This window comes from Oryx dammah, unplaced genomic scaffold (assembly GCF_014754425.2).
Source record: "Oryx dammah isolate SB20612 unplaced genomic scaffold, SCBI_Odam_1.1 HiC_scaffold_27, whole genome shotgun sequence".
Classification (NCBI taxonomy): domain Eukaryota; kingdom Metazoa; phylum Chordata; class Mammalia; order Artiodactyla; family Bovidae; genus Oryx; species Oryx dammah.
Genome location: NW_024070211.1, coordinates 10,192,396 through 10,215,833, shown reverse-complemented (window position 1 = coordinate 10,215,833; position 23,438 = coordinate 10,192,396). Strand labels below are relative to the sequence as shown.

General features: G+C 38.7%; 1 protein-coding gene and 1 non-coding gene across 3 annotated transcripts in view; one reads left to right on the top strand and one right to left on the bottom strand.

Annotated features, from left to right (window-relative positions):
- Positions 1 to 23,438, top strand: part of WASF2 (WASP family member 2) — a 69,958-nt gene that overhangs the window by 17,847 nt on the left and 28,673 nt on the right. The window contains exon 2 of one of the 2 annotated variants that reach the window (XM_040229794.1): positions 17,696 to 17,849. The exons of the other annotated variant lie outside the window; for it this stretch is intronic. The gene's annotated coding sequence lies outside the window, so the exon portion shown is untranslated. The remainder of the gene's footprint in view (positions 1 to 17,695; positions 17,850 to 23,438) is intronic. 2 annotated transcript variants of the gene reach the window in all.
- Positions 22,644 to 22,750, bottom strand: LOC120855251. Its single transcript, XR_005719214.1, has one exon. It is a non-coding gene; the product is annotated as a U6 spliceosomal RNA (small nuclear RNA).

Below are 23,438 nucleotides of genomic sequence, written 5' to 3'. Positions count from 1 at the left end.
TTCTTTTTCTGTCTCCAGGTTGTCCTGTGTCCTTACCTTTTTCTTTATGCTTTTGTGTTAGGAGGTCATCTCTTCTCTCATGTCTTTGACTGTCACCTCCTCTGTTTGGTAACTTCCAAATCTGTATTTCCACCTTTGAACCCCAGTCCCAGAATTCCTATTGAATTCTTCCAGTTGGTCATCTTTTCTGCACCTTCAGCTTTTCATGGATTGTTTGCTTTTGGCAACCAGTGGTCATATTGGTACAACTTGTTTCCTTCTTGCTAGGGAGACATGGTAAGAGTTTTTAAGGATGGATTTTATATTTTTTATACAGGTTTTAACGACAGAACCTTTGCTTTTCTGACAATGTTGCTTAGCACACTTGGGCAGCATTTTCCTTCAGCACCTTGACTTCCTCATAAGTTAAAATAGGAAGGCTGAGCTGTTCTGCCCATCCCACCCCACAAACCCCCTTATTTACTTATTCACTCAGTCAGTCGTTTGTTCAGTACATTTCAGAGCTAGTGTAGGTTTGCCAACATATCAAACATTGGCTCTACTGTTTCCCTAGTTGAGTGAGATGTAAGGCCTTAGTTGCTGGTTGACTTTCCTGACCTCCCTCTTTTCATGCCAAGATACTCTCAGGTCCCTCCCTGTCTCTTTTCCCTACTATACCAGTTCAGGGTCCTTGTTCCCTTTGCCTTGACTGTTGCTTCAGCTTTCTGTATCGCGCCTGTCCCCACTCCCACCGCTCCCCAGGTCCATTCTGTTCTTCTCTGCTCAAGTGAGAAGTGTGTGTGTGCTCAGTCAGTTAGTCTTGTCCCACTCTTTGTGGCCCCATGGACTGTAGCCTGCCAGGCTTCTCTGTCCTTGGAATTTTCCAGGCAGTAATACCAAGTGATATGCATAGCATCTTCCTAAATATTCTTTAATCTGTAACTCGTCTTGTGTGACTCCTATCTCTTAGCGACTAAAGTACAAACTCAACCTGATATTTAAGATTCTATCATCTGGCCATACTTGTCTTTCCAGCCATGTTCCCTACTGCTTTTGCAATAATGTACTCATCTTCATTCCTCAGAAATGTCTCATTATTTTCTGCTTATGTACATCTGCTCACACTGTCCACCTTAGACATAATACTCCTTGTCTTTACATGTCCAAATCCTGCCTGTTTTAACACCCAGTTATATGACACTCTTCTATCATGCCTTTTTGTGGTTTACTTAAGCAGGTAAACCATAACTTCATGACTTTTACTTTATTTTATATTTATGTTCTTTTCTTGTCTCTCCTGTATTATGAAACTATTTAAACAGAAACTCTTATATCTGCATACATCTTCTACAGTGCTATGGCCTTTGCATTTAGTAATTACTTAATAAATATTTGTTGAGTGAAGTAATATTGCAAGTAACATTCCTAGAAGCAAAAAACTAGATTGAATGACTTCTTGAGGTACCTGCCAACCCCATCATTTATTTTCATAGATATTTGTAGATTCAAGAGCTGGAAGTGTCCTTATAGTAAAATTTTTTCTCATAAAAAAAGTATGTTTAGAAAATGTCAAACATTACAAATGTAGAGAAGATGATATAAGGAACCTCTACATGTCCATCACTGGACTTCAGCAATTATCAGTCTCATGGTCAGTCTTGTTTCATCTGTACTACTACTGTCTCATCCTCACAAGATTTTTTTGAAAGAAATTCCATGCACCATATCATTTAAATTGTAAATAATTTCATTATGTGGCTTTAAAAGGTAATTACTCTTGAAAAAAAAAATAATCACAGTACACACTAACATCGTTGGATATCCAGTTAATGTTCATATTTCCACAGTTGCTTTCTCTTTTCCCTCTCTCCCTTCACCAGTGTTCCCCCGTTCTCTCTAAACAGTTGGTTTATTCAAATCAGGTTCCAAAATATTTCCATACATTGATTTGGTTTATATGTCTCTTAAGTCTCTTTTAATCTTTGGGTTCTCTTGCCTGTTTTTTCCTTTATATTTTTGTTGTTGATGATGAAACCAAGTTTTCTCATTCTAGATTTTGCTAATTGAATTTCTGTGATTTATTTATTTGTTTCTCTGCCGCTTGTATTCCTTGTAAACTGGTTGTTAGATCTAGAGTAGCATTATCTAATAGAAATATTCAAGTCTGAAGTGAAATGTAAATTTTCTTGTAGGTGCATTTAAGAGGTAAGAAGAAACAGGTGAAATTTGTTTTATTTAGTTGTAAGTTACTATGTTTCACCATGTAATAAATATAAAAATTATTGAGATATTTTACTTACTAAACCTTTGTGGTTTAGAGCGTATTTTACACTCACAGCCTGTAGCAATGCGCGTGAGCCAGCCACATTCCAAGTGCTCAGTAGCTTCATGTGTGTAATGGCTGTTTACTGGTCAGCACAACTCTGATGGCTTGCACTAAAGCAGCTCCCTGCTTTGACAATATAATGCTTCATAAGTGTGGTTGTGTTCTTCTCTCAGAAGGCCTGTAATGTCCAGATGTCTCTTTTTGTGTTGTAAGTAGTCATGGATGATGGTCACCTAGATGTTTGCAAAATGGTGATATTCATCCCGGTTCTATCATTCTTTTATTTTCCCTATTCTTTCTTCATTTATGAGCTGGAATACTTCAAAAAAGAAAAACTTCCCTAATCAACTCTTCGGTTTCTCTGACGTTTTTGATTTGTACAGGAAAGACAGGATAAATACTCGATTCTTTACCTTTATTCCCTTATTTGCAAGTTTGAAAATAAGTTGGTTCCCTGATACACTCCAAAGGGAATGAATGAGTTGTTTAGGTTTTTAAAAAAAGTATCATCATGAGTTTTAACATAATTGATATGTTTTAGTCTATTGTAGTTATTTTTACTGATGTTCAGTTTGTTCTATCTTGAACTGGTGGGAGCTGCCTCAGGTTGGCTCCTGATTCCTTTTGACATAACTGAAGTAGTCTTTGATACTGTTCCTTGCCTTCTAGTGATAAGAGGTTGCAGACTCATCTTGAACAATTCCTGCCCTTAATCAAAGAACTCTGGATGCTTTTAGTGAGATATGGTATTTAAAGACCACATTTATTGCTTAGGAAACTGAAGGCTCCAAAAGTAGAGTGATTTAACCAAGGTCACACAGATTCAGCAGCATAAGCTGACCCAGAACCTGAGGCTTCTGGCTCTTAACTCTATGCCATTGCCATTTTGTCTTGCTTTCTCTACCTAGCTTCTGTGGCAGGTGTTTTAACTTCATTTGAGCTTCTACTCTAGGCCATCAGGGGAAGATAGGTTTTGTGGGTCATCATTGGAGGTACAATCAAACCTCATTAATTTGGGCTAATTGGGGTAAATCCTAGTGAGAGTGTTGTGTTTTGTTTTTCTTTAGGTGCAGCTGTTACTTTGAGTCATAACTGAAACTAGGCTAATAGTGTTACCAGGTTATTTTGTTAGGTAGAGGTCCCTGTACCTGGTTTAATGAATAGCTGAGAATGATGTGCAATTTAACTTTAATTGTATGTAAATTAGACTCCTGAAATGCTTAAAAACAGCTCATTAAACATTTCTCCCTGCAATCTTATTTACACCATTTTCTTAGCCAGGCTCTTCTTTATTAGAGTGCAGAGGTTAACTTTAGCTCAGGTCTAAGTTTATCTCAAGTTTCAAGTGGGTGTAGAGTCTATGTTAATAAAGTGTTGCCATCAAGTTCAGAGAATTTTAGAAAAAATATTTGAGAAAATACAGAGGAAGAGCATCTGAAAGTCAGACATGTGGCATTTTCAGCTGAGCAGAATGCAACTCCTTGCATTTGAAAGGAAGCTGAAAGTACTTTTGAAAGTCAAGAGCTTTCCAAAAGCTTGTTCACCTACCTAAAAAGTCTGTCATCCTAGGGCCTCACTCTGAGGTAACTGTGTTTGTATTGAGGGGCAGAGGATCTAGGTGTGTGAAGGCTGTCAGTGTTGCCTGTTGGCTCTGTGGCCCAGAGTAAGTCAGTTGACCTCTCTGAGCCTTAATTTATTCATCTATAACAAGGTAATTAAAATTGGGAGTAGTAATACATGTTCTTTTTACCTCACAGTCTTCTTGTGAAATTCAAATCAGCTAATTAATCAAATGACATAGTAGATATTTATTGAATTAATGAGAGATGACATGAAAGTGCCTTTTAAACTAAAAGCCTTGTTTGACTATAAGCATTATTAGAATAATATAGAGTGGGTACACTAATACATACAGATGATCAAAAGCTGACAGCAGAAGGAGGGGATTCAAGATGTCTGTCCAGAACTTTATTGCCGTTTCACTGTGGAGACGTATGGCACTTCACACCTCAAGAACCTTTGACAGCATCATGGTTTTATAGCATAGTACTCCTGCTGATGTGAAGACCCTGAGTTACTAAGGAAAAGGTTGAATTATATTTTGTGTATTCTGTTTAAGAAATAATGGATATGCACAACATATTTTACAGAGGGTTTTCATTAAAGTGACTTTAAGAAGTAGAGTGTCTAGGGACTTCCTTGGCGGGCCAGTGTTTAAGATTCCATGCTCCCAATGAAGAGGGTGGGAGTTCGTTCCCTGGTTGGGGAACTAAGATCACACATGCTGAACAGCATGCCCCACCCCCCCCAGAAAAAAAACACAACAGAACTATAATGTCTGAAGAGTTATTTTCATTATCCAACAATTATTGTACTTTGTATGGAGTCTCTGTGTTACCTCATGGACTGTGGCCCACTGCCCCGCTCCTCTGTCCCAGGGCTTCTCCAGGCAAGAATACTGGAGTGGGTTGCCATGCCCTTCTCCAGCGGATCTTCCCCACCCAGGGATCGAGCCCCGGTCTCCTGCACTGCACTGCAGGCAGATTCTTTACCAGCTGAGCCACCAGGGAAGCCCTGTATGGAGTCTGTCTCTCCCTAACAGCAGCTAATACCTATATGAAATGCCAGAAACCGTTCTAAATTCTGCATGTTTACTCCTTTCTTTCTCCCAGTAATCCCATGAGGGAAAAATTAAGAAACTTGGCCACAATTCTGGATTAGAATCCTGGATTGCGGAAAAAAATTCCCATAAAGAGCATTATTGGGACACTTGGTAAAATTTAGATATGGACTTTATGTTTGTTGCATAATAATACTGTATTGTTATTGTTAAATTTTCTAATGTGATAATTGGACTGTAGTATGTTCTTAGGAGTTGACTTTAAGTATTTAGACGTAGAGGCACCATGTCTATCTACAATCTGTTATCAAAATAGTTTAAAAATTAGTAATGAAATTGTGTGGGGAAGATAAAAGTAAATATGGTAAAATGTTCATAATTGGTGAACCTCGGTGATGGGCATAAAGGAGTCCTTTGTACTATTCTTGCAATTTTTCTCCAAGTTTGAAATTATTTCAGAGTAAAAAAACAGCAAAATTTCTTGAGGTCACATAGCTAGAGTTTATGTAACAGGGTTAAGATTTGAACTCTGGCCATTTGCTTCTAGAGTCCATGTTCTTAGTTACTCTGCTGTTGCTGTTGTGGTCATGGTGCTAGATAAATGAGGGAAATATGTACTGAATTTTAAATAGTTGGGACTATGATTCGATCCTGAACATTGAGGCAGCTCTGCCTCCTGGTTCTTGAAGGACAGGGTGATCATATAATTGATTGTGTAAACCGACTCACTTAAAGGTTTTTTATGTGAAGTATAGTTGATTTACACGCTACATCTCACACGCTAGTAAAGTAATGCTCAAAATTCTCCAAGCCAGGCTTCAGCAATATGTGAACTGTGAACTTCCAGATGTTCAAGCTGGTTTTAGAAAAGGCAGAGGAACCAGAGATCAAATTGCCAACATCCGCTGGATCATTGAAAAAGCAGGAGAGTTACAGAAAAACATCTATTTCTGCATTACTGACTATGCCAAAGCCTTTGACTTTGTGGATCACAATAAACTGTGGAAAATTCTGAAAGAGATGGGAATACCAGACCACCTGACCTGCCTCTTGAAAATCCTATATGCAGGTCAGGAAGCAACAGTTAGAACTGGACATGGAACAACAGACTGGTTCCAAATAGGAAAAGGAGTACGTCAAGGCTGTCTATTGTCACCCTGCTTATTTAACTTACATGCAGAGTACATCATGAGAAACGCTGGGCTGGAAGAAACACAAGCTGGAATCAAGATTGCTGGGTGAAATATCAATCACCTCAGATATGCAGATGACACCATCCTTATGGCAGGAAGTGAAGAGGAGCTAAAAAGCCTCTTGATGAAAGTGAAAGAGGAGAGTGAAAAAGTTGGCTTAAAGCTCAACATTCAGAAAACGAAGATCATGGCATCTGGTCCCATCACTTCATGGCAAATAGATGGGGAAACAGTAGAAACAGTGTCAGACTTTATTTTTTGGGGCTCCAAAATCACTGCAGATGGTGATTGCAGCCATGAAATTAAAAAATGCTTACTCCTTGGAAGGAAAGTTATGACCAACCTAGATAGCATATTCAAAAGCAGAGACATTACTTTGCCAACAAACGTCCTTCTAGTCAAGGCTATGGTTTTTCCTGTGGTCATGTATGGATGTGAAAGTTGGACTGTGAAGAAGGCTGAGCACCGAAGAATTGATGCTTTTGAATTGTGGTGTTGGAGAAGACTCTTGAGAGTCCCTTGGACTGCAAGGAGATCAGCCCTGGGATTTCTTTGGAAGGAATGATGCTAAAGCTGAAACTCCAGTACTTTGGCCACCTCATGCGAAGAGTTGACTCATCGGAAAAGACTCTGATGCTGGGAGGGACTGGGGGCAGGAGGAGAAGGGGACGACCGAGGATGAGATGGCTGGATGGCATCACTGACTCGATGGACGTGAGTCTGAATGAACTCCGGGAGTTGGTGATGGACAGGGAGGCCTGGCGTGCTGCAGTTCATGGGGTCGCAAAGAGTCAGACACGACTGAGTGACTGAACTGAACTGAACTGACTAATAGTTGATTTACAATGTTATGTTAGTTTCAGGTGTACAACATGGTGATTTGCTATTTTTTAAACCAGTTCACTTTTAAGAATAAGAGGGAACACTATTAATAATTTCTCTGGGACAATAGATGGAAATCAAGTTGATGGACACCCTAAAACAGAATACCTGTTGGCAGAGTTTAGTTTTAACAAATGTGACAAGACATGATAATTGCTTCACTTTAATTAAATTTTGTTTACCATGGATTCTTGTTTACAGAGTACCATACTTTTTTCTCCTGCCAACAAACCTCAGGCCTTCACCTGATGCGTTCTCATTTTCTCTCCTCTCGATTTGCTAATTCTTTGCTTCCTTCCACACCACTTGGAAAATAATCTTTGTCAAATTCCATTTTCACCAAGCCTGAAAAATACCAACAAAAATTTCTGTAACACTTGTCTAGTTTTAAAAACTACTGACATTTAAAACCATAAATCCTCAGACATCTTTTTTTTTTTGGCCTTGTGCTGAGCAGCTTGTGAGATCTTTGTTCCCCAACCAGGATTGGAACCTGGGCCTTGGGCAGAGAGAGTGTGGAGTCCTAACCACTGGACAGCAAGGGAATTTCTCTAAACATCCCTGTTAATGTGATTTCTGTAAGGAGAAGAGCTGGTAAAATACATCAGTGTTTTGAGATAGGTAGAGAAGTATTACCACTGTCAACTTCTCATAGATATTTGGGAAATCTTATTGTATAATACTGGAGGCTGTGATAATGCTTGTTAAAAAAGGATTATACCAGTTTAGAATCAGAGGTGTCTGTACTGTCTCACTGATTTGTTGCCCAGGTAGTGTCCTGGACTATGTCCAATTAAAAAGGTTGACCTTCACTGATAGAAGACTAGTATTATTCCATGAGTCTCTAAACAAGCTTTCAGAATTATTCTAATATAATCTGCTCTGGATGTTTAAAGCTCAAACCATCTCTTTGCTTCTCCTTTCTCATACAAAATGCATTTAACCGAGTGCACATCCACTGGGGCAGGAGAGGGTGGGAGGGGACTCTGACGTTTAAATCAGATAGTTTTCCTTCCAGTTAGTTGCTGTGTTCTAAGGTGTGAGGAAGAAGTGAATAAAACAAATGACTAACAGGCTTTTTTTTAAACCATTAAACTGACTTTTCTTAAGTCATGAAGTGTGATTTTATATTAACAATAGTCTTAATAATAACTTCATTTTTATTTTTTAAAGTAATGTGTATTTTTTCATTCAAAGCTGTATTTTATAGCTCGAATCAGTTCCTGCTGGTTTTTTTTTTCCTTTAAATTCAATGAATTCCCATATTTAAATGGATTTTTTTTAAAGATCTAATTTAATGAGTGAGAGTAACCTTTGAAACCAGTTTTTACTTGATTGTAAAAAAGGTTTTTATTTTAAAGACAACTACAAATATTACTCAGGTCAACCATATATTAATCAAAATCAACTCTTGAAATAAGAAAATACCTGTTGACTTGAACTATCAATTTTGTATTTTTTATTTGATGTGGGAAATCAGGAAATACTTTTTAGAACACATTATGTACCAAAGACTGGTAGACATGATCCCTGTCCAAAAGAAGTCTGTGTTCTAGGAATGCAGAGACACATGAACACATTGCAGTATTGTGAAATCTCAAATCTTTGTTTTGGATCTTTATCTCTGCCCTTATTCTGTCCAGTCTTCTAGATACTTTTTCCTTATAGTAATCATTTTTGCTAATCAAGTTAAAGAATACTGTGTCATTTTATTTTAAAATTTAGATAAAATGGACAAACTTCAAAAGAAAGCTTATCAAGATGATTTAAGAAAAAATTGAAAACCTTTAACTATTTAATGAATTGAATTTATAATAAAAACAACTTCTCCTGCAGAAAATACCAGGCCCAGATAATGTCCAGATGAATTTAAAGATACAGCCTGAGGTTTTAGATTCAGTTATAAATCTCACTTTTCGATGCCTTTGTCCCCCATTAAAAAGGTGACTGTCCAGTTTACATGTCCACTTCCTGGCCTTCCTGACACGGAGCTCCATTCAGGAGTCTGAATTGTCACAGTTAATTCTTACTAGTTCCCAGTGCTTTTGTCCTACTTTGCCTTTTCTCTGATTTTTTTTTTTATCTTCATAATCAGCAAGAATAAGAAAGAACCTTTTCATTGTTTAGAGATTTTTTCTTCTTTTTAAGAACTATATTCTTTTTGGCCGCACTATGCAACTTTCAGGATTTTTGTTCCCTGACCAGGGATTGAATCTGGGCTCTAAACAGTGAGAACGCACAGTCCTAATCACTGGACCACCAGGAAATTCCTTAGAGATTTTTTCTTAGCAGATTATGTTTATCTTTCTGTCTACTTACCCAGTGTTTTATGAAGAATTGATAGTTGACAGAGTGCTACTCAGCCCGAGGATTTAAGAGATAGTACTTTCCCTCAGAAAGCTCCTGGTCGATCCCTGTTACAACTGTAATATGGGATGGGTATTCTAACAGAAGAATTATAGAGTGCTATTGAAGAAGTGGAGAGCTTGATTAATTATTTCTGAGGAAGAGTGTGAGGATGGCTTCACGGAAGCAATTACATTTGAATTGGGCAGGGAAGGATTAATAAAATTTCAAGAAGTAGGGGGAGGAAAAAAAAAGTTTAAAAAGGTAGGTATTCCAGGAAGCAGGAAATGTCTTGTATGAAATCACAGGCAGGAGAAGTGTAGAGCATTGTAAAGGTGTGACCAGAAAGGAAGCTGAAGAAGTGTGTTGATATCAGATAGTCAGAGGCCTTAAATATTGCAATATTTGCCTCTCTGATTTTTCTGTCTCAGTATAGTCCTTCTAAATTCTCTAACTCACCATCAGTTGTCAGATGAAAAATCTTAGATTTGCCTGTGTGTCAGGTGTCTGTATGGCTGAGATTTGGTCATACAGTTTTAGCTTAGTGCTAAGAAAGACCAATTTCCATCTTGTTAGTTATTGGGAGGCAGCATTCTGAAGGACTTCCAGCCATTCTAGGCTTTCAGAGAAGGTTTCTGAAAATAAAAAGTAGTTCCTTTCTACAAAAAGCATTGAGGATGCTCAGCCTTATGAGCAATCAGGAAAACGCATGTCAGAACTACAGTGATGTGCTGTTTTGTGTCTATCAGATTGGCAAAAATTAAAGTCTGGCAAAAAATGTCAGCAAGGCTATGAAGCAACCAGAACCCAGCAGGTAGTAGTGTAAATGGGTACAACTATTTTGCAAAACAATTTGGCATTATCTCATGATTGAAGATGTCCAGTTTCTCTCCTGGGTATCTACCCTAAAGAACTGTTGCACGTGTGCAGTGGGAGATATGTACAAAAATGTCCGTAGCAACACTGTTGGCATTAGCAAAATAAACAAAAAATCCAAACTGGGAAAAAATCCCACTATCCATCAACTCTAGATTGTATAAATAAATCTCCGTGTGGCCATACAGTAGAGCACTGTGTAACCCTGGAAATGACATGAATGAATCTCAACCAATTGTAGAGTGAAAAGTTGCAGAAAAATATACATTATGATAAGATTCATGTGAAGAAACATGTGAAACTAAAAATGTTTAGAGATACAGATGTGATAAAGTCATCACTATTTGGGATAGTGTTACCTCATGGTGAAAAGAGAAGAAGGTGGGTTTGGGGAGAGACATGCCGGGGATTTTAAAACTAATGGTAATATTCTTCTTAAACTAGGTGGTAGGTACACTCTACACTGATACTTGCTATCTCACTATACATATATTTAAAAATTTATACTATAAATTTTAAAGCATTAAGAAAAGGTTGATGATACGTGATAGTCTAGTGTTCCCCCTAGAACACACAAATGCATTTTTCAGAATGTAAAAACTGAGAGAGATTAGGTAATTTAATTGTTCAAAAGAGAAAGCTTATCAGTGACAACTTGGTCTCAAACTCAATATAGAGCAATTTCTGTCATCTTACGTTGCAACTTTCCCATTATGTAGATTCTATCGATCAATTAGAAGTGCTTCCACTTGGATTACTGCCTCAGTCTTTCTCCCTTTCATGTAATACATTTTCTCTGCTGCCAGAGAGAGCTTTCTAAATGCAAATCCGATCATGTCACTCCTTGGCCTCAATCTTAAATAGTTCTCAGTAGCCATCAACACACTCCCAAGTACTATAGTACGGCACACAAGGCTCTCTGTACCTGGGCCTCTGTCTGTCTTATTAGCCTCATCACTCGTGACCTCCTGCACTTCAGCCACACCCAGCTGTTTGCTGTTCCTGGAACACTGTTTGCCTCTGCACACATTGCTTCCTTCCCCTGAAACTTCTCTTAACTAACCCTTTTCATCTTTTAAGACACTCTTTCTTATGACCCCTTCACCCCCAGTGTGAGCTGGATGCCTCCATAACCCTTGAATTTAACATTTGTGGTCATATTCATCACTTTATATTATTGTCCCCCTTTTTAATTTGTCTCCTTCAGGAGCGATCAAGCTTCATGAGGACCGGGCAGTGTTGAATTATATCCCCACTGTGTGCACAGAGTCTGGTATGTAAGGTCTGTTGAATGAGTGAAGGAAGGCGGAACAAACAATTGATTAATTGGATATCCTTTATACTGATGTCCCACATGTAGTTTGAAGTTGTCATTTGTTTGCCAAATTCTGATCATCTCTATCAGTATTTGTGGAGGTGAAGGAAAAGAAAGACAGAGGGGCAGGCTGGTGGGTGAGTAGATGATGGGGAAGAAGTATGGAGGGAAGGGAAGCCAGAAGCTGATTTGGGAGGGAAAGGAAAGACTCAGAGGCTTATTAACGTTTTAGGCTAAGTGCCCGGGGATTTTAATAACAGCCTGGATTTCTTTCAAGCAGTGGACATGTGCTGATTTTCATGACTTAGACCTTCCCTAGCCTTTTTGGAAATTTATCTTCTTTGGCTGATGACTCTTATCCTTCATCTCTCTTTACTTTAGGAAGTAAGAACTTTGAGGTGAGTGAATAAAAAAGAGGTGGCAGATTGATCATATTGGTCAGGGTAGCCTTTTGTTTTTTAGTTAAATTTTGCCTTGGGTTTTCATTTTTAATATCTCACGCTGTACCAGATTAGACCCTTGATATTTTCTAGGGCTTGGAAAGTGTATGGAGATTCTGTCTTGTGATCTTGTGTGCTACCAGGACTCTTAATCTAAAATAGAAGTTAAACTTGGACCGTTCAGATTGGGTTCTCTTCCCTCAGGAAGCAGTGCTGTAAGACTGGAGGTCCAGAGACACTCTCCCTACCTCACCTTTTCAAGGGCTAAAGCATAGTAGCCACTTACTGTAGCTTTATTCATTTGACAAATTTTTATTGAACATTCTGTGTCTTGCATGGTGGTAGGCATTAGAATTAGAGATGACTGATCACTAGCCTCAATTTAGTCTAGTGGGAGAGCAGGTAAGAAAATCAGTCATTTTAAAGCAGTGGGATAGGATGGGAATGCACAGAGTATTATGGAATTTTAAAGAGGGTGTGAGGGAGGGCCATCAAGCTCCTTTGGGGTCAAGGCAGGTCAAAAGATGTTTCACTTTAGCTCAGTGGGGTTTTTTTTGTTTTTTTTTTTTAATTAATTTATTTGGCTACCCCGGGCCTTAGTTGTGCCATGCAGGATCTAGTTCTCTGATCAGGGATTGAATCCTGGCCCTCTGCAGGGATTGCAGGGTCTTAGCCACTGGACCACCAGGGAAATCCCTGAGCTCAGTTTTGGAAAACCCTAGAAGTTGGGGAGAAGACTCTAGAAGCAAGAGGAGAAGGGGCCAACAGAGGATGAGATGGTTGGATGGCATCACTGACTCAATGAACATGGGTTTGGGTGAACTTCGGGAGTTGGTGATGGACAGGGAGGCCTGGCGTGCTGCAGTCCATTGGGTCGCAGAGTCGGACACAACTGAGCGACTGAACTGAACTGAGAAGTTAGGGGTTGTGGTAGGTGGTTAGACTTGAACAAAAGTATGGAGGCAAGAGAGAACGTGATGAGATGGGAAGCCATGAGAAGGTCTGTGGGACTTCAGGGAAGGGTATGTAAATATGAAGATAGGACAGAAGATGAGACTGGAGCCAAAGAAAGGGGCCATATTGTGACTGACCTTTTCTACCTTCCTAAATTAATCAGTAGACGTGTTTTCATTCATGTTATGTTAGATGCTTAGTGTTTCTCTTGGTGTTGTCTCTTGAGCAGCTGAGTTTTACCTAATGTTTTATTTCTTTGGTTCTTTTTATGATACCCCTTGGAGGTATCATATCAATTTGGAGCCCCCTTTCCTTTTATGCTTTAGGTTCACTCCACATTGAGTACCATCTAGTCAAACCCCATTCTCAGGCATTGTGGAGAGGATGATGCATTGCTTTTAAGGCAGCTTGGAAGGAGGAGGATTTAAATGACCTTCAAAGACTAATGTCAGACCCCCGTGTCAGTGTCACTGCAATTCATGCCTGCATGGAGAGTGGGAAAGGGAGCTTAATTACGGAGGAGGGGAATCGGGACCCTGCCTGAATGGGCAGCTGAAAGTCCTGGACCCGCCCCTTAGCCTCAGAAAAGGGGCTTTTCTTACATTTGCTGCCAAAGAGGTCATAAGGAGAGCCCACATAAATACTACCCTCCCTCTGGGGTGTGTGAGCCAGTCTTATTCTTTTGCTTCCACAGGTGCAGAATAGGTTCACCAAATAGTATTCGGATCTCTATTGAACAGAATTTGGCATCTTACTGTCCTTTTCCAGAAAATCAATCCCTTTAAACATGGAACATGGCAATTTTAGGTCAGCAGGCATTTAAAGACACCTTTTAACTTTCAAGGGCTGGCCTAATAAGATATATTTTGTGCAAAAATACCAGTGTTACTAAGATGAGACTTGAATCATTTAAATCTGGAAAGGGGCTCAGTTTTAGCTGCCAGTACACCTTTTACTTGTGAAATTACTTCTTGTCTTTTAATGGCACTGTCCTTCTGGAGTCCTGTGATCATCATCAGATATCAGACTCCATTACTTCTGCTAACCTTTGGTAACTGTTCAGAATTCATTACAGTGTTTGAAATGAGGCACTCACGGTGACCCCTTGTCACTATCCTTTTGGACCATAAAATAGCCTTCCAAGTTAGCCAAGATGACAGCAGAAGCCAGCCTTATGTGTTATGTGGTCAGGAACCGCTCCAGTATGGCTACAGTCTGAATGGCGAGAGGAGTTAGTCATAGTTAGGCTTGTCTATTTCATTATTTGTTTTGAGAAGTCATATCAGTGAGACACAGATGCACCTATGGCTCATTAATACTGGAGTCTGAACAGTGAAATTTATTTCAGTGAAATCCTGCAAAGTTGCTGAAAACGCGTGATGCTTCTTTGTAGTTTCTTTCGTGTGTATGGCTGCACTGAGTGACTTGTGGGATCTTAGTTCCCTGACCAGGGATTGACCCTGTGCCCCCTGCAGTGCAATCGCAAATTCTTAACCACTGGACTGCCAGAGAAGTTCCTCTTTGTACTTTAAATAGAACTCTTCTACTTTGGAGGGGAAGTGCTGTACAAACATGGCCGCAGTTGTTAGTGCTACAACATATATATTCATTCAGTTCTTGATATTTCTGAAGTTTGGAAAAGTTCCATGTTAATGTAAACACAATTTTAATTTTTCTAAACACATACTCATATCTTAAAACAACACTCATTGATAGATTTTGGTGGGAGGTAGAAAAACAAAACTCAGTCTTCCTAATTTCTCGTCCGTATAGGCCTTTACTCTCCGTTTTAATAGAAGTTCTTCTGTGCACAGACTGTGGTAGAGCCCATTTTCAAGGCAGTTCATAGATTTAGCTATGCAATTTACTTACTCTCGGTCACCAAGAAAGAGTAAAAATCAAAGAGCCAAATGGCTACTAAGGGAAAATGTTGTAATAGCAAACTTGAGGGGCTAGACCAGAAGGGGCTAGCAAGAGAAGAATGCTCGAGGTAGTCTCAGGGAACTGTAATTGATAGTAACAGAATAGAAATGAGGTAGTGGAAAATTTAGGCTACTATACCAGAGACATGCTCCTAGTTTTGGCTTGAAATTGTCTTGCTAAGTAAAGCTGTTGTGATTACTGGAATGCCATAGCATTGATCTCTTGGCTTTTTGTCCCACAAAAGCATTAGAATTTAAAACAGACCCTTTAACATGAATTATAGCAGACAAGAAATACCAGTCCAGTTAGGGAAGGTGTTATTTAATTACCCTTCTCTATGGGGGTGGGGCTGTTCCCACAAAAACTGTTTGTGGGTAAAAGCACAACAAAGATCCATAAGGTACAGCTCTATATGTATATATTTAAAATAGACATCAATCTCTTGAATTTTTCTGATATCAAAGGTTAATTTAAAATATTAATGCTGAAAAGATTAATTTAAGATATTAAATCTACTAGGCAAGAATACATGTACATACTGTAATTACTTCCCTTTTACAATTAAAGTAATTGGGTTATATTTAATGAGCTATTTACATTTAATAATTAAAAAAGACATCTTTTCACCATTCTCCATATGCAGAAAGAGATGGGGGGGTAGGACTCACTTCTGATATATAATTATCTTTGCTTGGGCTAAAAAGGGAAAACAATTGTGCTTTTTAGAAAAAGGCTCAGAAGAATATTATTTTAAAACATACATACAGTCATCACCCATTATCTGAAGTTTTAGTTTCCTCTGTTTCAGTTACCAAAATTATTAAATAATAACTAATTTCAGTAGTCCAAAATTATTAAATGAAAAATTCTAGGAATAAGCAATTCATAAATTTTAAATTGCTCACCTTTCTGAGTAGCATAACGAAATCTCACAGCATCCTACGCTGTCTTGCCCTGAACGTGAATCATCTCTGTCCAGCGTATCCACGCTGTGTATGTTACCTTCCTGTTAGTCACTTAGCCACCATCTCGGTTATTAGATCAGTTGGCAGGTGTTGCAGTGCTTGTGTTCACATAATCCTTCTTTTACCTATTAATGACCCTCAAATGCAAGAGTAGCCAAAGAGAGGCCAAAAAGTACTTCCTTTAAGTGAAAAGGTGAAAATTCTCGACTTAACAAGGAAAGAAAAAAGTATTTTGTTTATATATAGGGTTTGGTACTTTCAGGCATTCTTGTGGGGCTTGGAATGTATGACTCTTGGAGAAAGGGGACTACTGTATACACTTGAGGAATTACCCATGGGAATGTGTTTTGGTTCATTGTAAAAGAAGATGACAGATTAGGCACTTTTAAAAAGTCCTTAATGACAAGATTTGATGAGTTCAACAGTGCCCAGAGAATGAAACTTAAAGTGATTTTCAGGGACCCTGTAAACAAAAGTAACCCATCAGAAGTGACGGAATCCCAAATGCCTAGCTCTTTGGAAACAGGCATATGTTTGAAAAGCAGTAGCATCTGAACATGTATGTTATCTGAGGCTGGCACTTTAAATGAGCTAGTGTTTCTGTTATTTAAAGTGAAAGATGTGAAGCCCCTGAGCAGCTGGCTAAAACTGGGTGTAGAGAGGGAGAAAGCAGTGTGTTATTTTAATTAACACCATTGCAGTTCCAGGGTAAATATGTCAGGAAGTCTTTCTTATGTTAGCATATTATCTTTTTTTTTTTTTTTTTTTTTGAGGGGGAAGAAACTAGTCTGGGGTTTGATGGCACTTGTGTATGAAAATGAGAACTTTGCGCACAGTCTTGGCTAGGGTGTTTTGTAAAGTCAGCATAATGTCATGGATGCGGATGGACCTGGGTTTGAAAGCTGTGTGACTGTGATAAAGTTACAGAACTGCTCTTAGTGTTTTAGTTCTCTTAGCTGTAAAATCAGAATGCTACCAGTTACCTTTCAGTAGTGTTTTAAAGATGAGATTTGTTAAAGAAAATGTGAATAAATACCTGACACATTTTGGGCAGACACTATAGTATGCAAAGAAGTTTTTAAAAATCCCACCCTTATTACAGCAGATTCCAACAGCTGCTGCTATTACTACTGTTTCTGTTTAAAGATATTTTGTTTTTCAGTTCCTATATTCAAAGAATTGTACACTCCAAAAAGTTGTGCTACAATATAGGATGTAGTGACTGCTGTAAAAGGTTCAGCATAGTTTTTTGGCACCTTTGGAGAGGGAGAAATTACTTCAGACTAGAAGAGTTGAGGGAGGCTTCTTAGAAATGGTGACATTTGCCTTGGGCCTTTAAGATGAAAGAATTTTTTTTTTTTTAAGAAATGGTACAATCCAGATAATAGTACCTTTGAGACTGCTTTCAAAACACATAAAGTGAAAATATTGAATTGACTCTTGACTGTGATTTGGAAGACTAGACTGATACCCTTTGTCTTAATCCTTAAAATTGGTATAACGTAAGCAGAGGCCATCCATTTCTCTTTCTTTTTTTGACATTGGATACATTTTTATTGAACCTTTTAGTTTACAACATGAGGTAAAAGGCAAATCAGTTCTCTTCAAGTGATATTTTACACAGCTGTAGTAAAGTATTTTAAAATTCAAGGGTTTATAATGGATTGCATTTCTTAAAAGTTGAGGGATCAAGTAAACAAGTTCTAACTTGAATTTTCCAGTTGACTCTTCACTTAACGATAGTAACCAGCTCTAATTAGATACATAAGTTTCTTCACGGCCACATCTTTATTATTTTAGTCAATATCCACTAATTCCACTTCAAAAATAAGTTTTGCATTTGGTGGAATTTTGAGGCCATCCATTTCTTTCTCAGCTCCTGTCTTCAGACTCCCAGAGAACCCTGTTTCAGAAGTTAAGAGGCCTACCTACTGCTTGGTTTCCTCTGAGACCAAAGAAAAGAGAACCAATTAGGAGAACTCTGTTTGATTTGACCTGCGCTCTTTAGATTATTGTATTACCACTAGGAGGTAAGTCCAACAAACTCAGTTCTCCTTTGAATTAGCAACAATGAGAGCTATCAGTTGTTGAGTACCTACTAGGTGCTAGATACCCCTCCAGAATGCTTACGTATGTTACCTCATTTTATCCTGAAAACCATCCTATGAGATAGGTTTTATTTTTCCTATTTTACAGATGAGGCTTGGAGAGATTAACCAGCCCAAAGTCATATATAACTAGTGGCTCAGGGAATCCTTGTCTCTTTTTATTTATTTATTTTTTATTAAATTTATTTATTTTTTATTTTACTTTACAATTCTGTATTGGTGAATCCTTGTCTCTTGACTGAACTTGCCTCTGGATTCATCAAGCTGTATTGATTTTTAATGTGATAAATACCTATATGAGTACCAACTTTAAAAAAAGAAAAAGGGAAAATTTTCTGCCATTATTAATTATGATTATTCAGAAAATTAAATGTTATAGGCATATAGTGGTGATATCCTACCTTTTTGCAGTGTTTTCTTATTTGATTTTGGGATACCTGTTCTTCCTTTTAAAAGTTTTCCATGGCATATACTTATTGAAGATAAATTGAAATTAATACCTCTTTATGATTGGGGACCTTGCAAAACCAGAGTAGAAATCAGTCCTGACTTACATAGGAAGCTTGTGGCTTTGATTGCTGGGAGAAGGGAAATAAGGAGGTGAGCCCTGTGATTACCCTGACTGTCTAGATGTATATTCTAACCATGGAGCAAGGCGGGGCGGGGTGGTGGGGAATCCCAAGCAGAGCAGATTTCTCTTACTGAACTGAAGAGACAAATTGCGTTAATAGTTCAAGGGAGGCTGAGGCAACTGGAAACTGGGGTGCAGTTCTGGAAAAGAGGAAGAATACTGTTCTAGAAACCTTCTTAGGGTCTCCTTGAGGCTTAGACTGATCACCCATATGCCTGGGGTCAGATTACAGGAGGTTGGAAAAGAGTAACCAGGAACTTACGAGCTAACTGATTCCCAGTGCAGGGAGGTGTACTAATTCCTATCAGCCAGCGTAGAGAGCCCATGTTGCTCACTCTCCAGCAGAGATCCAGTAGAGAGCATCCGGTAGAGATCACTGTAGGGCCATGTCTGTACTGGGGCTAAAGAGCCAAGAGAGTAAAAGCTGCTCAAGATCCACCCTAGCAAAGCTTAAAAAGAAACCTCAGGTGTACCAAATTGAACCAGAAGTCACTTAACTGCCAACCAGAACAAAGCCTCACATGTTTGAAACCAAGACAACGGTGTTAGGTACTCAACGTCATAAAATCACAATGTCCAACGTCCAGTCAAAAGTTACCAGGAAAATGTGGCCCATAATTAGGGGAAAAGTCAGTTCATAGAAACACTCAAAAATGATAGAGGTGATAGAATTACCAGACAGAGATATTAAAACAGCTGTTATAATTATGTTCAAATATATAGAGGAAAGGGCTTCCCAGGTAGCACTTGTGGTAAACCCGCCCTGCCAGTGCGGAGACTTAAGAGACGCCGGTTTGATGCATAGGTGGGAAAAATCCCCTGGAGAAGGAAATGGCAGCCCACTCTAGTATTCTTGCCTGGAGAATTCCATGGACAGAGGAGCCTGGCAGGCTACAGTCCATTGGGTTGCGAAGAGTTGGACACGACTGAAGTGACTTAGCACATATAAAAGAAAATATGAACATATTAATTAGGAGGTAAATATTTTAGCCTTGCAAATAAATAGTGGGATTTGGTTTCAGTCTCTCTTATTTTTTATTATCTTTCTTTTCATGCTGTTGATGATTTGGTAAAATTTGAATATAATCTAGTAAGTCTAAGTTAACCAAATCATATCATTTTCTTTTTTTTTTTCATATCATTTTAGAATTGGAAAGAACTTTTAAAGATCATCTTGTTCACCCTCTCATAGAAAAAGAAATATTATGTTTCATTAATTCTGAGATGTATATTTTCCCCATATTTTAACATCTCTGGAATAATCATGCATCTTAAATTTCATGAAATACTGTAAAAACCCATTAGAGTTGTGACTTTTCCGTAAATACTCATGGTAGAATTCAAGTCTTCTACTTATATTACCCTCACCTAGAAAACTTCCCTTCTTTATTCTTTAAATCCAAATCCTGCCCAGTTCCGGTCTTTATTCCAGGAATTCTGTTCAGTTGAAAGTGATCTTCTCATCCTTTCTTTTGTCATAATCGACTACATCGTTCGGTTAGATAACTTCTGTTTACTATGTTGTTGCTTTCCTGTGTTTTATCTGTCTCCTCAAATTATAAGCTCTTGGAGTCATGGGAAGAATTTTATATTTTGTGTCATCTAGTGTCTACTTGATAAATATTCATTGATTGATAAGGGTGCTATAATTAGTAGTTAGCAATTAATGCAACCCAAAACTTATTAAAAGAGTGTTTACTGGTTAAGAGAACCACATTTTTAACTGTATGCCAGAACTAACCGCTAGATAGATGCAGAATTAGTCTTTCTGTTTCTACTACTGCTGCAGGGACTACTATTACTACTACCGTCATTACTACTACTATTGTAATCATTCTGTACCAGGTACTATGTTAAGTATTTTATACATGCATTATTTCATTTTTCTGCACAACAACCTTAAAAACTAAGGATCATTTTACTGATTTTAACAGGTTAGGAAACAGACAGGGAGAGTACTGCTTGCCAAAGTCCCAGAACTGAAGTTCGGCAGTAGTGGAGTGAAATCGACACCTCTTTTTCTAACGCCCATGCTCTTGCTGCTCTACATCACTGCTTATTAGCTCTTTCGAGGGCTTTGGTAACCTAGTAAACTGAGGATAGAAAGAAAAGAAATGGACACGTTCTTTTCCCGCTGTTCAGGGACTTTTCCTTATAAATGCCACGTTTTGAGTGGTGGATAGACCTTGTGAGAGGAAGACGTACAGCTGCCCTTTGCTGCTCTTAGTCAGTTGCTGGCAGCTTGGCCGTTGGTGACAGATGAGTGTGTGACACTTTTTCAGCAATGAATTCTTGTTACAGCTGGCAGAATAGAATAGTTGATATGAAATTTCATGGCAGTTTGCTTCATAATTCCACTCCCTGGTGTACAGATGTAGCTGAGATGGCTTGGTCTCTCTCCCACCTAAGTCGGTGTGTTACCAGTCACATCCAGGACTGCTGCTCAATCTACTCCATGACCACACAGTGTATTTGTGTATCGCCTTGAGCTGTCAGCAAAACATTTTGCTGAATTTCCTTTTTTGTTGTTACTCTGTAACCTTTGCCCTGCTGGCCTTTCTCATTTGTGTGGAACTGGCTTCTTTTTTGGCCTTTTCATCCCAGAGAGGGAGTAGTTACTACAGAAGGATGCTTGAAATATGAAGAGAAGCATCATAGAGATTAAATGCATGGCTAGAGAGCCAGCAGGATGAAATGAGACCTACTCAGTGCCTAATGTACAGTTCCATCCTGATTATCTCCTTCCTCATTTTCAAACTTGCTTCAGTATCTCATCCACCAGTGGGTGCTCCAATGTCTTGTCTGTAGGGAGCTTAACCAAGTGCAGTAGACTACTATTTGCAGGAACCAGGAAAGAAGGGTTACAGCCTAGCCCCATTTTCTCTATCCCTGGGTGAGATAGTAAACTGGGAACTAGACATTCTCCCATAAAAAACAACTTTGTGTTCCTATATGGTAGCACACAGGTTAGGCTTCCTCCCAGGTATTCAAGCCCAGGTACTTGGAGAGGAATGCCTTTTGTATCTATCCTCCCTCATCTCAGTTTTTTGGCCACCACCAACCGGAGATCACTCATTTCTGTCGTTGCCTGTAAATAAAGGAAACTTTTTAAAAAAGAGAATATAAGGGCTTGTGTGAGTTATTGACACATTTCTAATAATCTTGTGCAGTGATTTGTTGAGGTTTTGGGGTTTTTTAATCTATTTTTTTGTTGAAAGATAATTGCTTTACAGAATTTTGTTGTTTTCTGTCAAACCTCAACATGAGTCAGCCATGAAAGAAAGTGAAAGTGAAGTTGCTCGGGCGTGTCTGACTGTTTGTGACCCCAGGCTCCTCCGTCCATGGGATTTTCCAGGCAAGAATACTGGAGTCGGTTCCTTCTCCAGGGGATCTTCCCGACCCAGGGGTCAAACCTGGATCTCCTGCATTGTAGGCAGACGGGTTACCATCTGAGCCACCAAGGAAGTCCATATCAGCCATAGGTATACGTATATCCCCTTCCTTTTGAACTTCCCCCTCATCTCCCTCCCCATTCCACCCCTCTAGGTTGATACATAGTCCCTGTTTGAGATCCCTGAGCCATACAGCAAATTCCCATTGACTATCTGTTTTACATATGGTAATGTAAGTTTCCATGTTACTTTTTCCATACATCTCACCCTTTCCTCCCCTCTCCCCATGTCCATAAATCTATTCTCTGTTTCTTCATTGCTGCCCTATAAATAAGTTCTTCAGTACCATTCTTCTAGATTCCATATATATGTGTTAGAATATGATATTTATCTTTCTCTTTCTGACTCTTTCTGACTGACTTCACTTTGTATAATAGGTTCTAGGTTCATCTACCTCATCAGAACTGACTCAGATACATTCCTTTTTATGGCTGAGTAACATTCCTTTGTGTATATGTACCACAACTTCTTTATCCATTCATCTGTCGATGGACATCTAAGTTGCTTCCATGTTCTAACTATTGTAAATAGTGCTGCAGTGAACAGTGGGAGGCATGTGTCTTTCATTTTTGGTTTCCTCAGGGTATATGCCTAGGAGTGGGATTGCTGGGTCGTATGGTAATTTTATTCCTGAAAAATATGGAGCGCTTCATGAATTTGCATGTCATCCTTGCACAGGGGCCATGCTAATCTTCTCTGTATCGTTCCAGTTTTAGTATATGTGCTGCTGAAGCGAGCATGAGGTTTTGTTTTGTGAGGTTTCTTTGTCCCAGAGCAGTTGAGTTGTTTTTCATGTTAAACTCCTGTGTGAATTTAATGCTCATTTGATGACTATAGCTGAAAGAAATCTGGTACTTGAGTACCCACAAATGATAGGAGTAAGGTTTCCTCACTCATAGTGATGCCAATGGTAAAGAACCCATCTGCCAGTGCAGGATACAGAAGAGATGTGGGTTCAATCCCTGGCTCAGGAAGATCCCCTGGAGAAGTGCATGGCAATCCACTCCAGTATTCTTGCCTGGAGAATCCCGTGGACAGAGGAGCCTGGTGGGCTACAGTCCATAGGGTCACAGAGTCAAACATGACTGAAGCAACTTAGCATACATGCAGTCAGAGTAAAAGTAAGCCCCCATTTATTTTTTCCAGTTTTATTGAGATATAATTGACATACAGCACTGTATATGTTTAAGGTATGCAGCGTAATGATTTTACTTACATCCATCATTTCATATAGATAACAGAACTAAAGAAATAGAAAAAAAATTCATGTGTTTGTTGAAAACTTAGGATTTACACTCTTAACAATTTTTGTATATAACATACATCAGTGTTAATTATATTTATCATGTTGTGCATTATATCCCTGTCACTTATTTATCTTTTTTTTTTTTTTTACTTATTTATCTTATGATGAAGTTTATACCTGCT